This window comes from Lynx canadensis, chromosome F1 (assembly GCF_007474595.2).
Source record: "Lynx canadensis isolate LIC74 chromosome F1, mLynCan4.pri.v2, whole genome shotgun sequence".
In the NCBI taxonomy this organism is placed as follows: domain Eukaryota; kingdom Metazoa; phylum Chordata; class Mammalia; order Carnivora; family Felidae; genus Lynx; species Lynx canadensis.
In genome coordinates, this window is record NC_044319.2 from 59,961,451 (window position 1) to 59,987,178 (window position 25,728).

The following is a 25,728-nucleotide window of genomic DNA, read 5'->3' on the forward strand; positions in this document are numbered from 1 at the left end:
AATAATTTGTCCCCAGCAGAGCCACCGTAGCTTGCTTCTAGGCGCGTGCGCGGCCTGTGCGGCGAGTACGCGGCAAGTGGTAGCGCCCCCGCGCCGGGGTCCCGAGGTGGGTTGGCGGTGTCCGGCTTCAGTTGCTACACTCGCCGAGTGAGAAGATTTAGGGATGTCGGGGCCTGTACGTTTCCTTCGCTAATAAGTATCGCTGTAGTCAACTTTGCGGAGGGCGGAACGGAGCCCAGCCCGCGTGGCGGCCGCATCCGCCCTCGCCCGCGGCTCCCGCCAGCCGGCTCGCCTGGGCCCGCCTCGTAGGTCCGCCTCTGGGAGCGACATTGCACCGCCTCGGGGACCCACAGCCCTTCGGGAGTGTGCACGAGCCCCTGTTACGCTCTCGTGCGCAGCCCTGGAGCGGGCTCGAGGCGGTGAGACCCCGACAGGCCTGCAGGCGAGGTCGGCCCTAGGGGGTAGAACTTGCTTCAGAGTGCTGTGAACTCAGCCGGAAGAGCCAACCCCACGAGGCACCAGGGTCTCCAGTTCTCGCGTGTTTTAAGTGCGTCCCTCTCCCCTTTCCTCTAGATGCCCCACATATCACCAATGGCCACCACCTCTGCGTCTCCCCTTTAGGAGAGTGTGCTTGGGAGCCGAAGGATTCCAAGCCAAGGTATGGAAAGGCTGGAATCTAGGTGTTTTTTTTTTTTTTCTTTGTTTTTCCTTTTTATTGTGTTGTCATGTCCTTAGAGCTCGAAGTCTTCTGAGGGCTCCTAAAATCTTCATTGGTGTTTCACCGATTTCCATTCTCATGCTTTCAACGTCTTAGGTACAAGAAGGCCTTATGTTTTAAAAGTTTCTGGTATGTTGGGTGTAAAGGGCTTGTTTTGGTTGAACTTTGAAAAGAAGAAAGTCGGAAAGCAGTGGTGGGTTAGTAAGGGAAAATTTCCCCCCTTGCTGGTATAGACTGTGTTTTTCCCAATTTCTGTATTGAAACCTAGTCCCTAGAGTGAGTGTTTGGAAATAGAACCTTTGGGAGGTGATTAGGCCATGAGGGTGGGGTCCTGGTGAATGGGATTAGTGCCTGCATAGAAGACCCTAGAGAGCTCCCTTGGCCCTTCTGCTGTATGTGAGGACAGAGCAGTCCTCACATACGAGAGAGTGAAGTCTGTGAACCAGGAAGCAGGCTTTCATCAGACACTCAATCTGTTGGCACCGTAATCTTGACCTTCTCCGCCTGGAGAACTTAGAAAAATAAGTTTTCTATGTAAGCCATCCAGCCTATGGTATTTTTGTTACAGCAGCTGAAACTCAGTAAGTTACTGTTGATTGTTCTATAAGCAGAGGCAGCCTGAGGGTAAAAGGAGTGAAGAACCAGAAGCATTCATTCTGGCCTCTTCCTTTCTCACTTATCTCTGACCACAGACAAGTACTTCACTGCTGAGGACCTTGTTTTTTTTTTTTTATTTAAAAAAAATTTTTTTTTTCAACGTTTATTTATTTTTGGGACAGAGAGAGACAGAGCATGAACGGGGGAGGGGCAGAGAGAGAGGGAGACACAGAATCGGAAACAGGCTCCAGGCTCTGAGCCATCAGCCCAGAGCCCGACGCGGGGCTCGAACTCCCGGACCGCGAGATCGTGACCTGGCTGAAGTCGGACGCCTAACCGACTGCGCCACCCAGGCGCCCCAGGACCTTGTTTTAAAAAATCTCATTATAGGGGTGCCTGGGTGGCTCAGTGGGTTAAGCATCCAACTCAGGTCCTGATCTCAGGGTTCATGGGTTCAAGCCCCACATCAAGCTTTCTGCTGTCAGTGCAGAGACCGCTTTGGATCCTCTGCGCTCCCTCTCCCTCTCCCTCTCTCTCTCTCTCTCTCTCCCTCCCTCCCTCCCTCTCTCTCTCCCTCTCCCCCCTTCCTCTTGTTCTCTCTCTCAAAAAATAAATAAGCATTTAAAAATATATAAAAAAAAAATCTCATGACAGGTGAGGCTTTGGTAGGGGGAGGAGGTAGAGCTGGCTTAACCAGACTTTGTCGAAAACAGAAAACCAGTGGAACCAAAGATTACAAATAGGAGTGGGGACTGTAGCAAAACAGAACAAAAAGGGAGGGGAGAGGAGTGTCAGAAGAATGCATGAATGACTCATTCCTGTGGCCCAGCTTTCTGGAAGTCCCCTGGGTTCCTGACCTTTTTATGAAGCCTGTGTCTGCAGGCCGTCACTGACTCTGTGAGCCCCCACAGCCTTCTAAGAACTATCCTATTCAGCAAGTTAGCCAGCGGCCGTTTCTGTTTTCATGAAGAACCACTTAACTGCGCTACGGGCTTCTCACAGGGTCTCCAAAGCTGCGGTCAAACCTTTATGCATTTCAGCAAAGGACATCATCTAAATAATGACCTCAACTAGAAACGTGGCTTCATTTCTTGCACTTGGGGATTGGCTAGAATCCCAGAATAGCCATTTATTTAATGGCTATGTGATTCTGGGGGAAATTATACAAGTTCTCCGAAATTCGCTTTGCCCTTGTAGATAGATACAAAACTGGTGTAGTAACACCTATTTTGCTTGACTTGTTAGGAAGATAGCACAGAGTCTGGGAATACTGTAGGTGCTTAATAAATGTTGTTACTACTACTGATTCTTGATGCAGGCACCCCAAACCGTCTTCTTACTAGTCCCTCTGCCTCAATTTGGGCCTTAAGTATCCTCTGATCTGGACAATTACAGTAACCTTTGATGACTGACCAGTGCCTGTAGAATGAAAGTGCAGACTCTCAAACAGGGCATTTCAAGATCCTTAACAGCCTAGACGCAAACTACTTTCCCAGAATGCTCTCATTTAACATGAATTTAACAAACCTGTAAGTGCCTAGTAGAGGCCAGGCACTAATAGAACTTACATCCTAATAGGGGAAACTCAATAAAACCAGTATAATTACAGATGGTGACTGCAATTTCAATGAGGCATGGGAAATGCTCTCTTTTGTGCTGCTGCCCCTCCCACCATGAAAACAGAGCGTGTTCCAGGAATCCCTTGTTTCTTCCCTCTGAGTCTCAGAATGAGAAGCATGGCTTGCAGACCCAAACCTGCGTTGCAGTCTGGAGCCAAACTGGGCTGAACTCAACCAAAGTTAGCGAAGCCCAGCTCAGTCACAGACGTGTGTGAGCCATAAATATTTATTGTGAATCACTGCGAGCTTGGGTTTGCTATTGTAGTCCAACTGAAATAATACAGAGAGAATCAAGAGCCCTTCCCTGCTTGTGGACTCAATGTGTGGGTAAGGAAAGGAGAGAAGTCAAGGCTTCTGTTCTGAGCAATAGAATGGAGAAAGGCATCACTTACCAAGGAATTACCACAGTAGGTAGAGGAGATGGGTGGGGGCAGGAATTTGGGTTGGAGAGTCAGGTTCAGTTTTGGACGTCTGTAGCCTGGGTAGGCTAACAGCTGCTGGACAAATAGCTTTAAAATAGGAATGGCTGAACACAATAGATTTTTCTTTTCTCGTTCACAAAGCAGTTCAATGTGGGTATTCAGAGAGTAATGTTTTATGCATTTATTCATGAATCTAAGCCCTTTCTATCTTGTGATCTGCTAGGCTCTATGCCTTCATCTAGCATCATGGGAAGCCAGGAAATGCTTAGTTGGGTGCATAAGATGAGGATTTAGGAACAATTAGCCAGTCTCTCTAACTGCATTTTATCCTGAGATGCCTCTTAGATATTTATTCAGATATTTATTTATTAGATATTTATTCAGAAGATAAAGAGTTGCTAGAAGAGTTTAGCTGTCAGGTCTGATTTTTTGGAAATCAAAGATCTATGCATGGGTTTTATAGTCTCATGTAGAGAGAATAGAATGAAGTTCAGGACAGATCAGAGGTCCCTACTATTGGGTTTTTCAACATTTAGAGGTTGGTAAAGGAGGAACAACAAGTAATATATCTAATGGCTTCCTCTTCTGTTCATATTCCTCACCCACCACACTGGCTCTCATTTCACCGTCCTCCAGATTTACCCAAAAATCGTGCCCTGCCCTTAACAGATGATCACTGGTCCCCCCTCTTCCATTTCTGCCATATTTTATATCCCTAAAAATCCCAAAGAACAATCTAGCCAGACTTGTTCGTGGCTAGAATGAGCGTGCTCAGGAATGTTTGGCTCTTCATTAATGGTAGCTGGTAAGGATTCTCCGGCTACCCTACATTCCTTAAATTCTCTTGTAGTTAGGTGTGGCTATCTCTAGGTGACAGTTCTCCCTCGAGGAATGTTTTAGGTGAGTTCTCTCAAGCTGGTGGTGAGCAGGTGGAGGCCAGAGTAACCTCGGGGGCCAGAACTGTCAGCCTGGGTCCCTGGATGACCACGCAGAAGAGAGCTCACCGACGGGGAATCGCTTCCCCCAAACGTCACGTGAACGTAAAGGTTTACTTTGCTTGAGCCGTTTCATTTGGTGTCGTATTGATGATAGCAGTTTAGACTATTCTAAATACATAGAAATTAGAACCAGGAGTGGAGGGCTGCCATAATAAAGGTCCAAAATAATGTATCATCAACTTGGTATCTGGGCACCAGCCAGTGAGGCAGATCCTTGTCATGCTGGGGAAATAGAGTTGGTAAAACACTGCCTGAGAGAGCCAGGAAGGCAGATACAGATTCCTCTTGAGCCTATAATAATGGGAATGGAAGTTGGAAAGAACCAGAATTTTAGGGTGAGTTAGCAGCACATTGCTGCTTTTAGCAAGGTACAGGTCCAAACCCTTTGGAGCCAGATGCTGTTGAGAATTCAAAATTTTTCTAAATTTAGGAAGTTAAGGGCAGATACTATAGAGTGTAGCACAAAACTCCCCAGCAGAGTCTGGGATAGCACCCCATAATCAAGCATATTCTTATTTCTGCAGTGAGATGCATGATTATTCACACGAGCAAGGATAAATAGAGATTAAAAATAACCCACACCAATTTAGGTCGAGTTTCACCGCCATGGAGTTACAGGAATGAGCTACAGTAAAACTTATTTTTCAGAGCTTTTTGGGTTTCACATTTGTGGATAAGGGGTTGTAGATCTGAATTCTTTTTTTAAATGTTTATTTTTGAGAGGGAGAGAGAGACAGAGTGTGAGCAGGGGAGGAGCAGAGAAAGACATAGGCAGATCCTGAAGCAGGCTCCAGGCTCTGAGCTGTCAGCACAGAGCCCCATGTTGGGCTTGAACTCATGAGCTGTGAGATCATCGCCTGAGCCAAAGTCAGATACTTAACCGACTGAGCCACCCAGGCTCCCCTGTGGACCTGAATTATGAGATGTGTCCAGGCAGGAGCTGACTCATTTTCAAGCAGAAAAGGACCAGATGGGGTAGGAAAAGTCCAGAATTGGAGGCATCTCTAGATTATACCTCAAACTGCAAGAGACAAAACTGTCCTTCCTCAAAGGCCACCACATTAAAGCTTTTCAGTCTGAAGGAACCCAGCTCTGAGGGAAAGATCAGAATACGGGTATCGCCTTCCTCCTATGTTTGTTTCAGATGGTCTTGAAGTAGCCTCCATAAATTAGAAAAAAAAAAAAAAGTCTATGAGTAGCTGCAAATCTGTATTTCTCTCTCTCTTTTTTAAGTTTATTAATTTATTTTGAGAGAGAAGTGGAGGGAGGGAGGGAGAGTCAGAGAGAAAGGGAGAACGAGAATCCCAAGCAGGCTCCACACTGTCAGTGCGGAGCCTGACATGGGGCTCAAACCCACAAACTGTGAGATCATGACCTGAGCCGAAGTCAGACACTTAACTGACTGAGCCTCCCAGGTGCCCCTGTGTTGATCTCTTTATATAAAATTTTGTTAATACAAAGGGGTTTCTCCTATACTCACAGTAGTTACCTTTAAAAAAAAAAACAATATAAAGTCTTCATAAACCTTTTCATATCAGCACTTAGAGCACTAGCTCATTCTCTTTAAAGGTGGCATTTTACTTCAGAGGATGGATGTACCTATACTTTGTTTAGCCAGCTCCTCGTGTAGTTGGTTCCATTTTCTTTCTCTCTCATTATGAAAAAGGCTGCAGTCAACATCCTAGAAGAGTTGAAGAGACACCTGGCGACTTTTGCCAGTATATTCTTAGGGTAAATTCTTAGTGTTGGGATGGTTGGGTTAATAGGTCTGTACATTTTATTTATTTAAAAAAAATTAAAATATTTATTTTGTGAGAGAGAGAGTGTGAGCAGGGGAGGGGCAGAGAGAGAGAGAGAGAGTGACAGAGAGAGAGAGAATCCCAAGCAGGCTCTGTGCTGACAGCACAGAGTGATGTGGGGCTCGAACCCACGAATCGAGAGATCAGGACCTGAGCTGAAATCCAGAGTCAGACACTTAACAGACTGAGCCACCCGGGCGCCCCAGGTCGGTACATTTTAAATATCGAAATCAATTGCCAAATTTTCTTGCAGAAAGAATTCATGAATTTGCACTTTGAGTCCACGACAGCAGGCAAGAATGCGCATGCTCAACCAGACAGGTGAGGTGTGGGGCAGTGGTGTGGAGAGTGTCCCAGCCTCTGTGGCTCCGATCAGCAGCCCTGCCTTCCGTTCTCATGGGAGAAGCACTGCATCGCTTTGTCTTGGTTCTCATTTTTCTTACTTTGGTGCAAGCCTGGGAAGGATTACCCATCCACCTTTTTATTTTCTTTAAGCTGCCGGCATATCTTTTGCTTATTCTTCTATTTTGCACTTGTTATTTGAAATTATTTTGTCAGCCCCAGTGAATTTTAGGCCGTATTGATTGATCGAAGAGAAATTTCATAAATGTATAATTTTGTGTGGTTACATTTATCAGACTTCTGCCTTACAGCCCCTTGGCTTTGCTTTCCTTCTGGGAAAAGCCTTTTCCACTCCAAGATCGAATATATAAATTATTCACGCTTTATTCACAAATTATGTGGATATATTTTATTCAAAATCTTTGATCCATCTGTAATTAATGTTGGTATAAACAATAAATTATAAGCCCAGCCTCATATTTTTTCTAACAGTTCTTCAATTTCCCCAACACTATTTTATTTATGCCACTGACTAGATTACCTGTAAATCCACTAATCAGAAATGACACCTTTAGTATGAACTAAAATGCATGCATATTTAGGTCTGTTTCTGGATTCTTTATTCTGTTCCACTGAGGTCTTTTCCTTCTCTAGTAATAATCAATTTTTTAAACGTTTATTTTTGAGAGGAGGGGGAGGGACAGAGAGAGAGGGAGACAGAGGATCCGAAGTGACCTCTGGGCTGAGAGCAGAGAGTCCTCTGCTGGGTTTGAACCCACAAAGCATGAGATCATGACCTGAGCTGAAATCAAGAGTTGGACGCTTAACTGACTGAGCCATCCAGGTGCCCCACCAGCAATAAACCATTTTAATCATGGTAGCACTCTCTGGGTTTTTAAAAAAGTCATCTCTGGCGCCCTCAACAAGGTCTGTAGAATTGGGGATGGGGAATCGGCTGGCAAGACTGGTGGTGCCCATGCCAAAGAATTAGCCAGTCAGGACAGCTAGGGTTGAGGATTCGACCTTTGTGGTTGGTGTGTTTGGTGAGACCAGGGCCAATGGCTCAGCCAACGTGGCTGGGGCTGCCAGGGCCACGGCCAAAGGAGACTGTGCGAGTGGTCAGGAGATTGGTTACCACTGGGGAATTGGCCAAAAAAGTAAAGATTGAGAACAGTGGAATCCAGTTTCTCATGATCTGAGAAGGAAATTACAAAACATGGAAAAGCAGAGGCTGGAGAAACCCCTGTGGTGATGGTTTGGAGTTGGAAATGTTTGTGAACCCATGGTTGTCAGTATGTGTACATAGACTGACATAAACACACATTTATAGGCAATGTGTACGTGCGTTCACGTATTTTTAGTTCTGTCTCCTGTGAGGGTATAGAAGCAATAATATCCCAGTAGCAATGAGCATAACCAGTGCCCAGATCTTGGTTTCTATTTTCTTTAATGTTTATTTATTTATTTTGAGAGAGGGGTTATGGGTGGGGGAGTGGCAGATAGAGAGAGAATCCCAAGCAGGCTCCACACTGTCAGTGCAGAACTGAAGGTGGGGCTCAAACTCACAAACCTTGAGATCATGACCTGAGCTGAAATCAAAAGTGGGATACTTAACTGACTGAGCCACCCAGGTGCCCCCCAGATCTTGGTTTCTAAATACCATTTTCCACTAAAAGGAACCAGGGATCTTTGGGTAAATGGCTGATTCCAGATATGGAAAAAACAAGTAAAGTTTGAGCCTCAAAGATATATTTGTGCCAGAAAGTAAAAATTGTTCAAAGAGTAATACGGGGTATGTCATAAGGACGTAAGAATCAGCTTAAGGGAGCTTCCACTGGCTAAGTCTGGGAAAATTCGAGCAACAAACAAATAGTAATAGTAACAAATATAATCCGCTCAATAAAGTAGAAACCCATGAGTCCATACTGAATCAGTCAATCAATAAGAAGGGAAAACTGCACAGTATGATACTAATTAATAAGTGCTGAGGGAATGATAGAACTAGAAGCATTTTGCAATCGTTATAGTAATAATTGATTCAGGTCAGATTCATTAATGGATGCTAAATCCAGTGGGTGAATGTTTGACGAGGGACCGAATATTTGCCTAATTTCAAAGTTGTCTCCACACAGACGACGCGTTAAATGTTTATTAATTAATGGCAAATACTTCCCAGTTAATTTTACCATAGAGAATTCTGACAGACACTATCTTATAAATGTTAAAATACCACCAGTATTGGGATAAATAGACAGTGTGGACTTGCTGATAGGCTGCTGGTAGAAGAACATCACTTTTGGGGTATTTCTACCAAGAATATATAGTTTGCATGTAATTAGAAGGCAATATCGGATAAATCCAAACTGTGGGACTATCTTACTCAGCTAGGCTGCCATAAAAAAATACCAGAGGCTGAGTGGCTGAAGCAACAGACACTTATTTCACGGTTCTGGAGGCCGAGATCACAGTGAAGACTTCCTGACTCGCAGACAGCCATCTTGTCACTTTGTTCTCACGTGACAGAGAGACAGAGATAGAGACAGAGAGAAAGAGATCGAGACAGAGACAGGCAGGAGGAGAGAGGGATTTCCCCCTCTTCTTATAAAGGTACTAATCCCATAATGAGGTCCCCCCCCTCATGACCTCATCTAAACCTAATTACCTCCCCAAAGCCCCATCTCCCAATACCATCACAATGTGGGTTAGGGTTTCGACATACGTATTTAGGGAGGACACAAACATCCGATCTGTTAACAGGGATTTTCTACAAAGCAACTGGCCTGTTCTCATTAAAAATGGTTAAGGCCACAAAAGATAAGGAAACACTGAGGAACTAGAGGCTAAAGACACATGACAACTAAGTGTTAGGTGTGATCTTGAATGAGATCCTAGACCTATAGTAGATACTATTAGGATGATTGACAAAATTTGAGTGGGGTCTGTGGATTAGATCAAATCAGGCGAGTTCTCTTTCTAGAGGCGCTTTCCTGTTAGCCTGGACCAAAGCCAACAGCCGAGCCTGTGGTAGATGGCTTATGGAGGGCCCACCTGGCTGACCCCTGAGGGTGGGCTGCAGGAGCCCCGAGTGATGCCCAGCTGGCAGCCAGCAAGAAAACAGGGACCTTGGTCCTGCAATGGAAAGGAGCTGAATTCTGCCCCAACCTGGATGAACTTGGAAGAGGACCCCAAGCTCCAGATGGGTCTGCATCCTGGTCAACACCTTGCTTTAGCCTCATGGGAAAAGAAATTTCCGTTGTTTAAGCCACCGGGCTGTGATGTTCTGTTATGGCAGCTCGAGCAGATTAATACAGTGGTGTACCCAGTGACGGGTTGACTGGTCAGTCTTCTCTAAATAGTTCAAGTGCGATCAAAGTGTGAGAATCTAGTTTTCAGTGACTGTATAGACAGCGGCCTGGCTTCAGAAGCAAGGAGGGACTGGGTGGAGTAGGGAAAAAAAAATTTTTTTTAACACATCCAAAGAATGAGTCACTCCAAACAGCTCAGTTTTCTGAAAAGCTGAATGCATAAAAGCACTTAAGATCTTTTAAAAAAATTATTTTGAATGGGCAGTTATTTTTACAGTCTTTGTTTTCTTTTTACTTTTAAGCTTTCGTAAACAGAGTCAATGCACATTATTAAAGTTGAATGGGGGGAGGGGAGAGAGGGATGGAGAAAGGATTATCATGAAAGTGCTGATTCACCTATGAGGTTGTCTCCTGCCTCAACTCGTCTGGTCCCCAGATACAACTTTAAACCTTTCTATTTTTTTCCCCTGTGGTGGTATCACCATATTTCCCAACAAGAACCTTACACCATTTTTTAACTGTATCCACTTTACGTCTTGCCATCCTAGTAGGAGAGGAGTTAGTTCACCTCCATCACCTTTAAAATGTGTTCACCACTTACCCACCTTCCAAAATGGCTCGAACTCCCATCTCATTTCCTCCACTGTAATCGGGCGTCTTTAAGCGAAACATTGAAATCTCAACCTCTTGGTGCACAAACAAGAGACAGTGTTTAATTTCCCATTGTGAACCTTGATGCCTTCTGCCCCTCTTTACCCCATTTTCATCCCCCTGCTTTTGACAGCTATAGATTTCTTTGACAAAATCCAGATTAATAACATTTTTACTTTGTTTTGAAACTACGGTTTTCCCATAATTTATCTATAGTTCAGTTCTATAAGTCGAAAGTCAATAACTGGTGTTAAAATTATGATGGTGTAAATCCTGTTTATGACAAAAGCAAATATTGTGTTGGGCTTCTTTATAATTTGTTTTGAAACTCTGGTTTTCCCATAATTTTTTTTTACAACTTAAAAGATTTTTATTAACGTTTATTCATTTTTGAGAGAGCGTGAACAGGGAAGGGGCAGAGAGAGGGAGACACAGAATCTGAGACAGGCTCCAGGCTCCGAGCTGTCAGCACAGAGCCCGATGCAGGGCTCGAACTCACAAACCGCGAGATCATGAGCTGAGCCAAAGTTGGACGCTCAACCGACTGAGCCACCCAGGCGCCCCTCCCATAATTTATCTGTTGTTCAGTTCTACAAGTCGAAAGTCAATAACTGGTGTCTATATTATGATGGTGTAAATTCTGTTTATGACAGAAGCAAATACTGTGTTGGGCTTCCTCTCTTTATTTCACGTCATGACCTCTCTACCTCTTAACGATAATGGTGTTAAACTGGAATATAATGAACGTGTGTTAGCGTTCCTTCGTAAGTCAGCATCATAATTGTGAACCCAGGGGTGCCTGGGTGGCTCAGTCGGCTGAGTGTCCGACTTCGGCTCAGGTCATGATCTCACGGTTTGTGAGTTCGAACCCCATGTCGGGCTCTATGCTGACAGCTCAGAGCTTGGAGCCTGCTTTGGATTCCGTGTCTCCCTCTCTCTCTGCCCCTCCCCTGCTCACACCCTATCTCTGTCTCAAAAATGAATACACATTAAAAAAATTAAAAAATAATTGTGAACCCCAAATACTTTGCTTGCCATAATCTAGTGATGTCTTTCTTCCACTATAAATAATAACTACTATTTATTGAGTACCTACTATCAGGCATTCTGATGTGCAATATTCTTGTTTTATCTTAATAACAATCCTGTATTACTCCTATTTTTACAGATGAGAAAACACGAGGTAAGTAGCTGGGAGGACTGAATTTGAATGACAGACTGATACCAGGTTGGGTTGACCAACTCATCCCTGTTTGCCTGGGACTTTCCATGGTTAGCATTCAAAATCCTGTGCCCTGGGGATCGCCTCGGGCTCAGGGCACCTGGGATCATTGGACATCCTACAAGTCCAGACACTCTTTTTCATTCTTCTTTTGAAATTATTAACCACCACCACCACCACCACAATATTAATAATCAGTCATTTCCATGGCTTGGGGTTCACGGCTCTTCTGCTAATGGCTTGTCTGAACTGGGAGTTGTTACCGAAGCCTGGATTGATGTCAAGACTGGAAGCATCTGCAAGGCTGCATGCCACTTATTTTTCAATGTATTGAAAGATATTCTTCTCTGTCAGGCTCTATTAGGATGGTAATTTTTCTGTATGGAGCATGCTTTAGGGGCTCCCTTTGCTGGTTCCCCCTCACGTTCATACCTCCACTACAGGAGCACCTCAGAATTCACCCCTCGAACTGCTTTTCTGTCGGCACGCTTGTATGGTGTCTCATCTACCCCCATGACTTTAAATCTTGTCCATTTGAGCCTATGAATCCTAAATATACATTGTCAGTTGGGTTCTCCCCTGAACTCCTGACACAGATGACCTACTGGACGTCTCTTCTTAAAGATGGAATAGTCACCTTAAAGTTAAAACATCTCTAAGTGACGGGCGCCTGGGTGGCTCAGTCAGAATCAAGTGTCTGACTCTTGATTTCGGGTCATGATCTCACGGTCTGTGAGTTCGAGTCCTGCATTGGGCTCTGCACTGGCAGTGGGGAGCCTGCTTGGGATCTTCTCTTTTCCTCTTTTCCTGCCCCTCCCCTCCTCATGCTCGCGTTCTCTCTCTCTCTGTCTCTCTCTCTCTCTCTCTCTGTCTCTCTCAAAAAATAAATAAACTTAAAAAAAAATCTCTAAGTGGATTCCTCACATTCCCTGGAAAATTTGCTTCTCTCACGGTCTTGCGCATTCCCAAATCCTTCCAGTTGTTCAGGCCAACTTTAGAGCATCATTGACTCTTCTTTTCAACTCTCACACTGTATAAAATCTAGCAAATGCTCCAAAATGCACCCAGAATCTGACTACTTCTCACTACCTTTGCACTAAGAGCACTCTGGTCCAAGCCATGTCCAATGTCATTTAGGGCAATAATAGCCTCTGAACTGGTCACCTTAATCCCACTCCTGCCCATCTGTCTTACCTAATCTCAGTAAAAGTCCAGAGTAATCATTTTCTTATTTTTATTTTTTATATTATTTTTTAAAGTTTTATTAATTAATTATTTTTTTAATGTTTACTTTTGAGAGCGAGAGAGACAGAGACAGAGCATGAGCAGGGGAGGGGCAGAGAGAGAGAGGGAGACACAATCTAAAGCAGGCTCCAGGCTCTGTGCTGTCAGCACAGAGCCCAACGCAGGGCTTGAACTCCTGAACTATGAGATCATGACCTGAGCTGAAGTTGGATGCTTAACCAACTGAACCACCCAGCTGCCCCCAAAGGTTTTATTTATTTAAGTCATCTCTATACCCCACTTGGGGCTCGAACTCACAACCCTGAGATCAAGAGTCGCATGCTCCAACCAGGCTCCAGCCGGGCACCCCCAGAGTAATCCTTTTAAAACACGTGTTGTGTCACCCCCTGCCCAAAGCCCACAGATTGCTCTCTGTCTCACCCAGAGGGCGAGCCCAGCACTCGGGATGGTCTCGTGTTATGTGGTGCATCAGCCTGTCACTGTCCTGACTCCCATCTCCAGTCACCTGGCGTCCTTACTCCTTGAAACTCCAGGTATGGTGTTTGCCATTCTCTTTGCATGGACAGGTACTCCCCAGATTATCTGGAAGCAGGCCTAGCTACATACACTGCAGTGCCCAGTACAAAATGCAAACGTGGGGCTTCTTATTCAAACTTCGTTAAGATTTTCACGACTGTGACAGCAGAGGCCAAGCCCAGGCACAGGGCCCTTCTGGGCAGAGTCTGGAAGTTTTCCTCCTTCAACAGCTTCAGGACTTTGTTCAAAAACCATCATCATCATCATCATCTTTTTTTTTAAGCTATTTTTTTTTAATGTTTATTTATTTATTTTGAGAGAGAGCAAGCCCGAGCAGGGGAGGGGCAGAGAGAGAGGGAGAGAGAGAATCCTAAGCAGGCTCCACGCTGTCAGCGCAAAGCCCGATGTGGGGTTTGATCCCATGCACCGTGAAATCATGACCTGAGTTGAAGTCAAGAGTCAGACGCTTGACCGACTGAGCCATCCAGATGCTCCCAAAACTCATCTTCTTATTGAAGCCTCTCGCCCTGATCACCCTGTTTAAAACCTTAGTACCTACCTCTGCACCTAAAACTCCTTATATACCCTCCATGATGTCCTCTTCCTCTTGGGTGTTTCTTACCCTCTAACACACTATAGTTTACTCACTTCTGTTGCATTTTTTCTGACCTCTCCCTGGATTAGAATAGATGAGACCCGGGGTTTTGTCTTGGTCAAAGCTGTTTCCCCTGCACCTAGAACAGCGCCTGAAAGAAAGAAAGAATGGGGGCGCCTGGGTGACTCAGTCAGTTAAGCCTCTGACTCTTGATTTCAGCTCAGGTCATGATCTCAACAGATTGTGAGATTGAGCCCTGCATCAGGGTCTGGGCTCACATTGCAGACCCTGCGTGGGATTGTCCCTCTCTCTCTGCCCCTCCCCCCACTCATGTACTCTCCCTCTCAAAATAAGTAAATTAAGAAAAAAAAAAAAAGAACGAATGAATGAATACATTGATTTTGCAGTCCTCTGGTAGAAAAAGCCAAGCTTTGAAATCCGTCCTTTAGAGGGAAAATTCTGTGGACTTGCAATATTTGTATAAAAATAACACAAGTCGCTTCCATTTACTTCCTTTTTTTTACCCCAGGACATGCTGGGACCACAGAACAGCTGGGCCATCTTGCCTTCTAGAATTCAGGCTCTCCACACAAGCTTTGTCCTAAGCACTTCTGCCCCTCCTTTTAAGGTTCTAAAGTTGCCATTGTTTTGAATCCTTCTCTCTTTTTCCCTTTGAAAAGTAGTGTTATTGATAATATTATGGTTTGGAATTCACAAGTTATGAAAGTGAAAAGCCTTCTGTCCTTGTTTGTCCAGTCACCTTGTCCGATCCCTTCCTTGGAAAAAACCAATTATCTTTCAAGCCCCCTGTGAATCCTCCCAGAAATATTCTATGCAGACACTGTACTAATAAATGCTAGTGTGATGTGTAGGTATGCTGCCTTCATTTTTCATGAAATGGTTCGAGAACAGCGTATGAGAACGGGGCCATTTCTGTCTGTCTCCATTTTGATTGAGGCTCCAAGACCCTGGTTTTAAATTTTTTTTTTTCAACGTTTATTTATTTTTGGGACAGAGAGAGACAGAGCATGAACGGGGGAGGGGCAGAGAGAGAGGGAGACACAGAATCGGAAACAGGCTCCAGGCTCTGAGCCATCAGCCCAGAGCCCGATGCGGGGCTCGAACTCACGGACCGCGAGATCGTGACCTGGCTGAAGTCGGACGCTTAACCGACTGCGCCACCCAGGCGCCCCAAGACCCTGGTTTTAAATACTCCTTGTTTCTCAGCAAGATGGCAGGGGGCCTTTGCAGTCCTTGGAAAAGAGTCCTGAAAACTGGTTTTGCAAACTTGGAACCTTCACCATTTAGGCTATAAGAGAATCTGGAAAGGTCAAGGTGGAGTCAAGATTGATTAAGAGCTTTTGCCTTGGACTTTGAGTCCGAGGTGAGTCACGCCTATTCCCACAGGGAAGCATGCTTTTCCCTGAAGGTGGTTCTTCAATGGAGGGGAGTGGCTTCCACACACAGGGGGCGATGGCCATGTCTGGAGACATTTGGAGTTGTCCTGACTGGAGAGAGGCTACAGGTATCCACTGGAGAGAGGCCAGAGATGATGCTAAATATCCTGCAGGGCACAGGACAGTCCCCACAAGGAACACCAAGTACACAGCCTCAAATGTCACTGGTGTCGAGGTTGAGGAACACTGGCCCAAGGGGAGGGGCTACTTTGGGACCGCTTGAGGAGTGGGGAGATGTCTCTTGCAGTTGGTGAACACAGGGAACCACTGTTTGGCCCATATGCGGGGGCGCTGAGGCTGCCTTGCTGTGTTTCTGGTGCAGAGGTGAAGTGAGGCTGCTGAGTGGAGAGGGCAGCCTGTGCTCCCGGCACGTTTGATAAGAGGGAGCGTCAGGGGTTCTTGTGGAACGAGATAAGGACTGTGATGGCAGAGCAGGACTGCTACGTGGAGGGAAGAGTGAGCTCAGCCGGGGCTATGGAGGGAGGAAGCCGTCATAAGTACTAACCTGTGCCAAGGGAGCCACGGGGGAGATACATCCAGTTGGGATGGGGAGAGGGGAGATGTGGTGTGTGGTTGTCTTTGAAACACCTCCCAAAGTGCTTCAGGAGAGAATGCATTTGGCTCAAACCCCTGGAAAGCCCAGCAAGCGTCACGTAAAAGTTTGGCTGTCACTGCGATGGCACACAGAAAATAAAATGCAGAGCTCACAAGAAAGACCCTATTTGATTTGGCCCCTCTGACCTCCCTAATTTCATTTTCTCTTATTATTTTGAGCCATGGTGGACTTCAGGCCTTTCCTCAAACGCACTGGGCCTGCTCTGACCGCAGGGCCTTTAGGCTTGCTTTCCTTACCACCTAGCATCCTCCCCCCCCCCCATTTTTGCATCATTGTTTCCTCTCTTTGAGTCTCTGTGCACAAGTCCCCATCTCAGAGAGGCCTTTCTTGAACAGTCTACCTGAAACAGGCAAATCTCTGGTTAATGTCTCCTGTGTTTGCTTAATTCTTTATCCCTAACCTTTTATGATAACGTATCCACTTACTGTGTCTCTTCTCCATTATGATGTAATAGCCCAACAGGAAGACACTTGATCTGTATGTTCCCAGGGTCTAGGGCCATCTCAGCGTTTGGTAGGTGTCCAATAGATATTTAGCTAGTAAGTGAATGAATGAATATTTGAGCAATGCTGTTGTGGTTTGCTGAGCTATTTGATTTGGCTTCTGATCTGTGAGTGAGTGGAGTCTCAGCCCTGCCCAAAGACAGGCTCTGGGCCTGCCCCCTCTCTGACTTGTTCTTTGCTGTCAAATTCCCTGGCCCTGGAGCAAAAGACAGTCATGCAGGGGAATAGAAAGACCAGGCCGCCCACTTCACACAGCTTTTCAGATAAAAAGCTAGTTAGGACCCTAGCTGTAGTCACCCCTCCCTGTTTAAAGACCCAAGTGAAAAGTTGTGAATGAAAAAGGGAGTAATGACCACCTGTGTCCTTTTATTTTTTTTTTTAAGTCAAGTATGTCTGTTTTGTTTATATTTTAATTCGATACAGGCATATTTTAAAATAAAAAATATTGTTGCTGTTTTGGGAAACCTAAACGAGGGGCACAATGGAGTAAGATTGTCCCCAATTCTGTTAGCAGGCATTATTATTTTAACATTTGTGGTACACTATTGCCATCTTTTTTATCCTATGAATATAGAAGAAAATATATTTTTAAATGATATATTAAACAACTTATCAAAATGGCATATACTCCCAAGTAATGTCATATTTTATGGATGTATATTGCAATGTTGTATGATGGCGACCCCTGTTAATTGTCTTCTAATTCCCTCCCCAGTCCCAACAAACAAAACCTGCACACACGAGTCCTAACTGTTATCTGTGGGTCTATCCACTTCTCTATCACTGCATCTACGTATCTATGAGTTAATATATCTGTTATTTATTACCTTTGTATGTTTTATGTTTTCATCATTCTATGTTATCCTTGTATCGATGTACTCGTCTTTCTGTCTATCATCTATCTATGCATGGGTCTTTCTCTATGCATTTATCTCCCTAGGTATCCATATAGGTATCTGGGTATCAAAGTATCTATCTATCTTTCTATTTATGCGTCTATCATATATCAGTGCTTTTATGAATCAACCAGTTATCTATATATTTATCAATCTGTTATCTATTTTTGTATCACTATATATGATATATGATAGTGATATATGATATATATAGTGATATATGATATCACTATATCATACCTGTTTATTTATACATAAACGTGTGTGTGTGTATATATATATATATATATATGTATGTGCATATCCGTTATCTGTTGCTTATCTCTGTGCCATTCTTTCAGTTTTATTTACAGGACTTTCTTTCTGCCATGCATGCTTTGGCGCCTTGCTTCTTTCACTTAGTGCATCTTAGAGATCTTCTGCGCGAGCACTTCAAGAGCTATCTTCGTCTCTTCTTTGATGATGCCATTGTATTCATCATAAGGATGTTCCAATAATACATTTAGAATTTCTTTTATCCTTATTTTATTGTGCTATATGGTGTACACACACACACACGACTTAGATCCTGCTCAGGTCAAAAAATAGAACATTGCTACCACCCAAACGCCCCCAGTAGACTTCTACTCAATTACAGCCTTATCCTTACCTAGTAGAAGTCACTCTATCTTGATTATTGTGATAATAATTTTCTTGCATTTAAAAAAAAATTTACCGTTACGGATGCATTTCCATAGAAGGTGGTTTACTTTTCTGTTTATGAGCTTTAGTTGGATGGAACCGTACTTCGTGAGTTTTGTTGTTTCTTGCTTCTTTTGCTCAATGTTATATTTATGAGATTGACGCATGTTGTGGCAGGTAGCTGAATGTATTCATTTTCATTATTCTATAGTAGAATTCCATTGTGTAACTTAATCCCACTTAAAAAAAACCCAATTCTAATGATGGTGGACATTTGGATTGTTTCCGCTTTTGGGCCTATTGTGGAAAATGCTTTTATGAACATGTTTATTGAAGTATTTTGATGCTCATGTGTACCAATTTTTAAAGATATATCTCTAGGACTTGAATTTCTGGGTCAGGGGTGCATCAACTTCACTAGGTAGTACCAGACTGTTTCTAAACATTAGCACCCATTCTCCCCACACCCCCAAGAAGAGGACACTTCGCATTTGCTCAACAACCTTGCCAACATTTGGCATCGTCAGACATTTAATTATTCTTACAAGTTTCTTGCTGATGGACAGTCTAGTCTCTCTCTCTCTCCTTTTCTCCCCTTTAAAAATTTTCTTTTCTTCTTCTCCTCCTCCTTCTTCTTCTTCCTCCGCCTCCTCTTCCTCCTCCTCCTCCTGCTCTTCCTCTCCTTCTCCTTTTTTTTTTTTTTTTTTTTTGCTATTACAAACAGTATAAGGAACCCAACCTCATAGACTCTCCTGGCAAGCTTTTGTAAATATGCCTAGAGTATATCTCTTTCTTGGTGGAAATGCTAAGTCAAGGTGCTGTAAATATTGATAGCTATGGTCAAATATTCCTCCCCATGTTTATATCCCTCACTTTATGTTCCCACAATAGGACACGAGAGCCTAGTTCCCCCACATCTTCAACAACATTGGCTGTCCTTAAATATTAAGTGTCTGCCAATTTTACAGCTCTTTCGTTTTGTGTTGATTTGCACCTGTCTAGTTATTAGTAAGTTTCAATATCTATTCATTTGGATTTCATGGCTGAAACTCCTTTTCTTTAAAAACTGCCGGTTCTTATCTTTTGCCCATTTTCATACTGTTTTGTCATTTTTGTCTTACCAGCTCATACATACTTTTTATCAGTTGAGGACATAAGCCCTTTGCTGCCAGATATTGTTGTAGCTGTCTTTTCTCGTTTAACACTGGTCTTTGGACTTTGTTCGGGCTGCTTTTAGTCCATAAAAAACATTGTGTATTTAAATTTAACCAATTGTTTACCTTATGGCCTCTCTGTTTTTATATCCTTCTTAGGAAGACCTTTCCGAACGTGCAGTCGTGCTTTCTTTTTGAAGTTTTGTGGTTTATTTTATGTTCAGCTCCTTGACACATGCTACATCTTTGATAATTTGGATTTAAATCTTTGAGGCGCCAGAAAGGGAAGGATGCGGCAGGAATCCAGCTTCTCCTTGCTAACAATTTGTCAGCGGATCCGTGTTTTTCCCCCTCCTTGTTTAAAATGTCACCTTTACCAGAAACTAAAATGCCATATGTATTTGGGTCTATTTTTGGATTCTCTATTTTGTTTCACGGATGTCTGTTTTTTTTCCCCCTAGCATTAAAACAGTTTTACATTTTGCTCACTGCCTGAGTTTTACTAAGCAGAAGCATTCTTTTTCCTCAACCAAAGAGTCAAAGCTAAACTCAGGCACAAAGCATACAGGCAGTGGAGTGCATCCGAGCAGGGCTGTGTGGAAGGAAGGTGAATGTGTGGCCACTGGCAAAGGGTAGTGGGTTGTAGGTGCCAGGCGTACAAAGGTGTAATGTTCTTGTAGATTCTTGATTGGGAAGGAATGCTCTGTGCACACATAAAACTGCACGTTAGGCAAATAATACATAATCGGCCCAGTATCTTGGGGCAAAGTCTGATTTCATTTGAAAGAAGTCGTGTACCTAGTGACTCGCTGATTAATTATTCTTAATTTAAGTGGTTAACAGTGCAACCAAGCTGCAGGCATCTGGTTTCCCGTGGCTGCGGGAAGGAGGTGAGCAGTGACCTGCTTCACAGAAATGGGAACTGATGTCGTGAATCTGGCTGCCTTCCACCTTGGAGAAGTGGCTCTGTTTTCTGGAAAGAACAAGGCCTTTAAATAACCCAATATGCTTTAATTTTACTATTTTGGATGCTTAGCTCTCTCACAGGCACGGCAGCCATCCTTCTCTTATTTGTAAAATGTTCACGACCGTAGTTCAGGCACAGTTGTTAAATGAGGTAGTACAGGCAAGCCACAGTCCCGGGGCCACCTGATCCTTCTGGCCTGTCTTGGAGCAGCCACTCTTGGACTCTTTTTATATTTGATTTTTCTCATGGTTGCCTCCTTACCTCTGTGTATTATATGTGTGCTGCTCCTTGATACATCAATTTTAATTATTATTATTTTTTATATTTTTTAAGAGAGCGAAAGGGTCAGAGGGCAAGGAAGAGAATCTTTTTTTTTTCTTCCAATATTTGTTTATTTATTTATTTAGAGACAGAGAGTGTGAGCAGGGGAGAGGCAGAGAGAGAGGGAGAGAGAGAATCCCAAGCAGACTATGCACTAGTGGAACCCCAATGCGGGCTCTGTCCCATGAACCATGAGACCATGACCTGAGCTGAAATCAAGAGCTGAAGGTTTAACTGACTGAGCCACCCAGGGCCCCGAGAGAATCTTAAGCAGGCTCCACGCTCAGTGCTGAGGCCAGTGTGGGGGCTCGATCTCACAAACCGTGAGGTCATGACCTGAGCTGAAATCAAGAGTCAGATGCTTAACCGACTGAGCCACCCAGGCGCCCCTGGACATTGCTTCTTGACTGTATGGTATGACAGTTGACCTTCATCACCCTGAACCCAGGCCCTCCCCACACTGTACAGTTAAATAACCTTCTTCCTTCTTCCATGAAGAAGCCTGTGTGCTGTGTGCTCCAACCCTCTTTGCTGGGATGCCTTGTGCCCTTTGTTACATGCCCCTCTTCGGAATCCCGGCTTTCCATGACATTCTTTCCCAGGGCTTAGCCTTGATGGTCCTAGGACATTCGTGGAAGTTCAGCCATGGTCCATCTGCAAGTCCTCGGTGCCTCTCCCCTACCCTGCTGAGTGCTCCACGGCGCTGGGGCCTGACCTGCTCCGACTTCTCTCTCTCCCTCATTGCTGGTGCCCTTACTTCATCAGGGACCCTCTTTTCACAGCAGCCACTTACTCAGGCTCTGGGCCAGAGATATTCTCCTAACCTTTGTCCCCAAGGCTCTGTGGTTGGCCTTAATAAGATCCATTTTGAACATGCCTAGACCCTTCCAGTGCCCACAGCCTGGGAAGTGATCTCATCCCAGGAGGTGTCTGCTCTGCTCACTTAGCATCATGCCCAGGTGTGTGAGGTGTGAGCTGCTGGAGCAGCACCCCAGGTGACCCTGGTGACACTGGACCATCCATCAGTCTTGTGGGAACACCTGTGAGAGGGAGGGAGGTGGATCGCTGTGAGAAAACAGACTGATGGGCGGATTATTGACCGATTATACTAAGCTGCAGCTTAGTGGTGCGGGGTCCTAAGTTAGAAGTAGGAGGGGCACCAGGCAGGGTTTTCAAGGGGAGCTCCCAGGGCACACCTCCTTTCTAGGGGCCAGCATGCGGGCTCTGAAGGCCATGGTGAGCCACTCCCAGAGATATGGACGGATCAGAAGAAGGTGATGCTGTCACGGGGCCAAGGGGAGCCCATGCGGTCCCCCAAGAGACTTACCGTTCAGGAGGGAAGAGAGACTCATAAATAGGTAATGACAACACAGGTAGTAAATGTTCTGGAACGATGCCTTGAGAGTGTAGGCATGGGACTCAAGGCACCCTGCCAGCTCTCTCTCCCCACTTTCTAATCCCTCAGGTGTTGAAAGCCCACCGGTTGCAAAACCAGTTTTCAGGAACCTCTTTTCTGGGCCAGCATCAAGATGTGGGAGTGGTTGGTGCGCGGTGAAAAGACTAGTGACATCTATTGCCTCCCGGAGGACCTGGTGTGGCTGGAAGGCAGGGGTGCAAGGAGAGGCTTTCTACCTGTGAAGGTTTTGAACTGGAAGCTTCTATTGCTTACCCATAAGTGTAAATTTACTTAAAAATACAGCCACAAATTACCAAAAACCCCTTTGAAAGTGCCAGGTAGGGGACCTCAAAAGGGGAGGCAGGGTTGCATAAAGGAGGAGCTGAGTGAATTGATTCAGGGTCTGGACACGTTGCAAGATTATCAGGGAGACCAGTACCTGCAGGCACATGCACGTCCTGGGGCGAAAACCAAACCAGATTGCAGAAACTTGTGCTGTTTTCACATAGATGTGGCAAGTCCCTGGGATTGGCCTTTAAAACCGGAAGCTCTTCTCACCCAGCGACGAGTCCTAAAGTTGGTGTCATACTAAATTTTCCACACCAATGTAGACAGGATGGGAAGGGTCTGATTGGCTGTTTCCCAAGACATGTGGTCTGCAGCATTGCAGGTCCACACTGTTCTGAAGGCCATCGGGGCTCGGGTATCTGCTGATCTCAACGTAGCAATCGCATACTTGATCGAGACTAATGAAACCCAATCTGTGAAAACAGCTGGGGTTATACATCCAATCTTTTTGGACCACTTTCTCATGAGAAGAAATAGATTTTACATTGCAACTCAATATACATGTTCATACACAGATAGACATGAAATAAATTTTCATAAAATCATACTTCATTTAATTATGTCGGATGGACTAAATTTTCTGTTCTATTCTTTCCTATTTGATATATTTATTTATTTATTTATTTATTTATTTATTTACTTTTTTTATTTTAGAAAGAGAGAGAGCATGAGTGGGAGAGAGGGGCAGGTAGAGAGAGAGAATCTTAAGCAGGCTCTACATTCAGCATGATCCTGACACAGAGCTCGATCCCATGACCTTGGGATCATGACTGAGTCAAAATCAAGAGTCAGATGCTCAAGTAACTGAGCCACCCAGGTGCCCCTCCTGTTTGATATTTTTAAAAGCTGGTCACAGCCCCCTAAACTGACTTCATGGTCCATTCCGAAAAGTTTGGAAAATCCTGAGCTGGGACAGGTACATGTATACTGATTCGTGATATAAGAGATATATTTTCTGTTAGGTCACTGTCAATAAAAGTTTGAAAAACACATCACTAAGTCATGTCCCTAATATTTAAATTTGATCTTGTCAAGATCTCTTCCATTTTGTTTGTTTGTTTGTTTGCATTCAAGGGACTCAGTCTTAGGGCACCTGGGTGGCTCAGTAGGTTGAGCATCTGACTTTGGCTCAGGTCATGATCTCATGGTTTGTGGGTTTGAGTCCCGTGTCAGGCTCTGTGCTGACAGCTCGGAGCCTGGAGCCTGCTTCGGATTCTGTGTCTCCCTCTCTCTCTGCCCCTCCTCTTCTCATGCTCTCTCTCTGCCCCTCCTCTTCTCACGCTCTGTCTTTCTCTCTCCAAAATAAATAAACATTAAAAAATTTTTTTTAATAAAAAATAAATAAAGGGACTCAGTCTTAGAAATATTACAAAAAATGCAGACTCTTCCAGTGCTTTATAAAAATTTGTTTCATCCTGAGTTTTATGGATACTACAACTTTGCTTTTTTAGAAAAAGTTTTATGACCCATGTGTGCATCCCTGAACACTAGAGTTTAGTTGTTTCAGTTTAAAAAAATGATGTCTTTTAAATCTCTTTTAATCTATAACTTTTCCCCCACCTTTTTCTCCCACCTTGCATTTTATTTATTGAATAAATTGGATTGCTTGACTGATAGAGATTCTTATAGTCTAGATTTTGCTCCTTCCATCCCATGGTACACTTTAGCATGCTCTCTTGTCATCTGTCTTTCCTGTAAATTGGTAGTTAGATTCAGAGTTTTGATCGGGTTCAGGTTTTATTATTATTATCTTTTTGGTTAGAGCACTTTGTAGATGCTATACTGTTCTTCCATCAGTCAGCACATAAAATGTTTACTGTTTGTGTGCATGTGTGAAGTGCGTGCATGTGTGTGCACGGGTGTACATGTGTAGGTCTGTGCATGTGTACGTGTGTAGGTGTGTGTGTGTGTGTGTGAGGTTAACTACCACCGATGCTCAGTGTACATCAGGAGTCACAAAAGGTTATTCTAATCTAATCACTTCTTCACTTATTAGTACAAATACATCTATTAAAAGAACTTCCTTCTACTATTTGGTTACCTAATAATTCAGTTCACACAGGAAAGGCAGAACAAACATCTGTTTCTTTCCCTTTATTAACCATTTCTCAATAATATGTTGCTCCCTTATCATCCATCAAAGATGATCAAATAAGGGAATTTTTATTTATTTATTTTTAAAGTTTATCCATTTATTTTGAGAGAGAGAGTGAGCAGAGGAGGGGTAGAGAGAGAGGAGAGAGAGAGAATCCTGAACAGGCTCTGTGCTGTCACCGCAGAGCCGGGCACAGGGCTCGATCTCACAAACCGTGAGATCATGACCTGAGCTGAAATCAAGAGTCAGATGCTTAACCTATGGAGCCACCCAGGCGCCCCATCACATAGGGTTTTTTTAAAAAGTAATTTAAACCCGTGGATCTAAACATATCTGATGCATTTCAGTTGATTGTAATTATTTTTTTCTTGATGCACCAATTATTCCTTCTTTACCAATGAGTGGCTCCTGAATCCTGTTTATACCACTCTAATGGGCATTCATAGCTTCCTTCTTTTCTTCTTTTTTTAACTTTTTAAAAGTTTTTTATTTTTTGGAGAGACAGAGAGAGTGCGAGCAGGGGAGGGGCAGAGAGAGAGGGAGACACAAAATCCGAAGCAGGCTCCAGGTTCTGAGCTGTCAGCACAGAGCCTGATGCGGGGCTCAAACCCACGAACATGACATTTTGACCTGAGCGGAAGTGGGATGCTCAACAGACCGAGCCACCCAGGTGCCCCTATAACTTCCTCATTTTCTTTTTTCTTTTTTAAACTTTTTAAATGTTTATTTTTGAGAGAGAGAAAGAAAGAGACCCAGAATCCAAAGCAGGCTCAAGGCTCTGAGCCATCAGCACAGAGCCTGATGCGGGGCCTGAACTCAGGAACCGAGGGATCGTGGCTAGAGCCGAAGTTGGACACCCAACCGACTGAGCCCCCCAGGCACCCTGTAACTTCCTCATTTTCTATGAGGTGTTCCAGACTCATCTTTATCTTTCCTGCCTCAGACCTGGAATCAGCCATTTTTTCCAGAAGCCATGTTTTTTTTTTTTTTGTTTTAGTGGTAAATATATTTCAGGACCACAATATTGGCACTAGGAATGTTCACTAATACTGAGTTGACCATTTTTATTGTGGACTTTTCAGTGGACAGAGCAAGGGAATATTTTAGATAAAATAGCTCACAAGTTAATACTGACACTTCTCTATTTCTTTTTTTTAAGGTTTATTTATTTTGAGACAGAGAGAGCGCACCAGCAGGGGAGAGGCAGAGAGGGAGGGAGAGACAGAATCCCAAGCAGGCTCTGCACTATCACCGCAGAGCCCGAC

At 44.1% G+C, this 25,728-nt stretch overlaps 1 long non-coding RNA gene across 4 annotated transcripts; it reads left to right on the forward strand.

The window, feature by feature from the left end:
- Positions 1–60: 60 nt before the first annotated feature.
- Positions 61–25,653, forward strand: LOC115504858. Of its 4 annotated transcripts, none has more exons than XR_004343115.1 (6): positions 61–106; positions 574–658; positions 6,407–6,474; positions 11,620–11,634; positions 13,343–13,451; positions 25,623–25,653. It is a non-coding gene; the product is annotated as an uncharacterized LOC115504858 (long non-coding RNA). The 4 variants fall into 4 exon arrangements; XR_004343113.1 differs by lacking the exon at positions 25,623–25,653 and adding an exon at positions 14,559–14,900; XR_004343116.1 differs by lacking the exons at positions 61–106; positions 25,623–25,653 and adding exons at positions 115–175; positions 14,559–14,900.
- Positions 25,654–25,728: the final 75 nt, after the last annotated feature.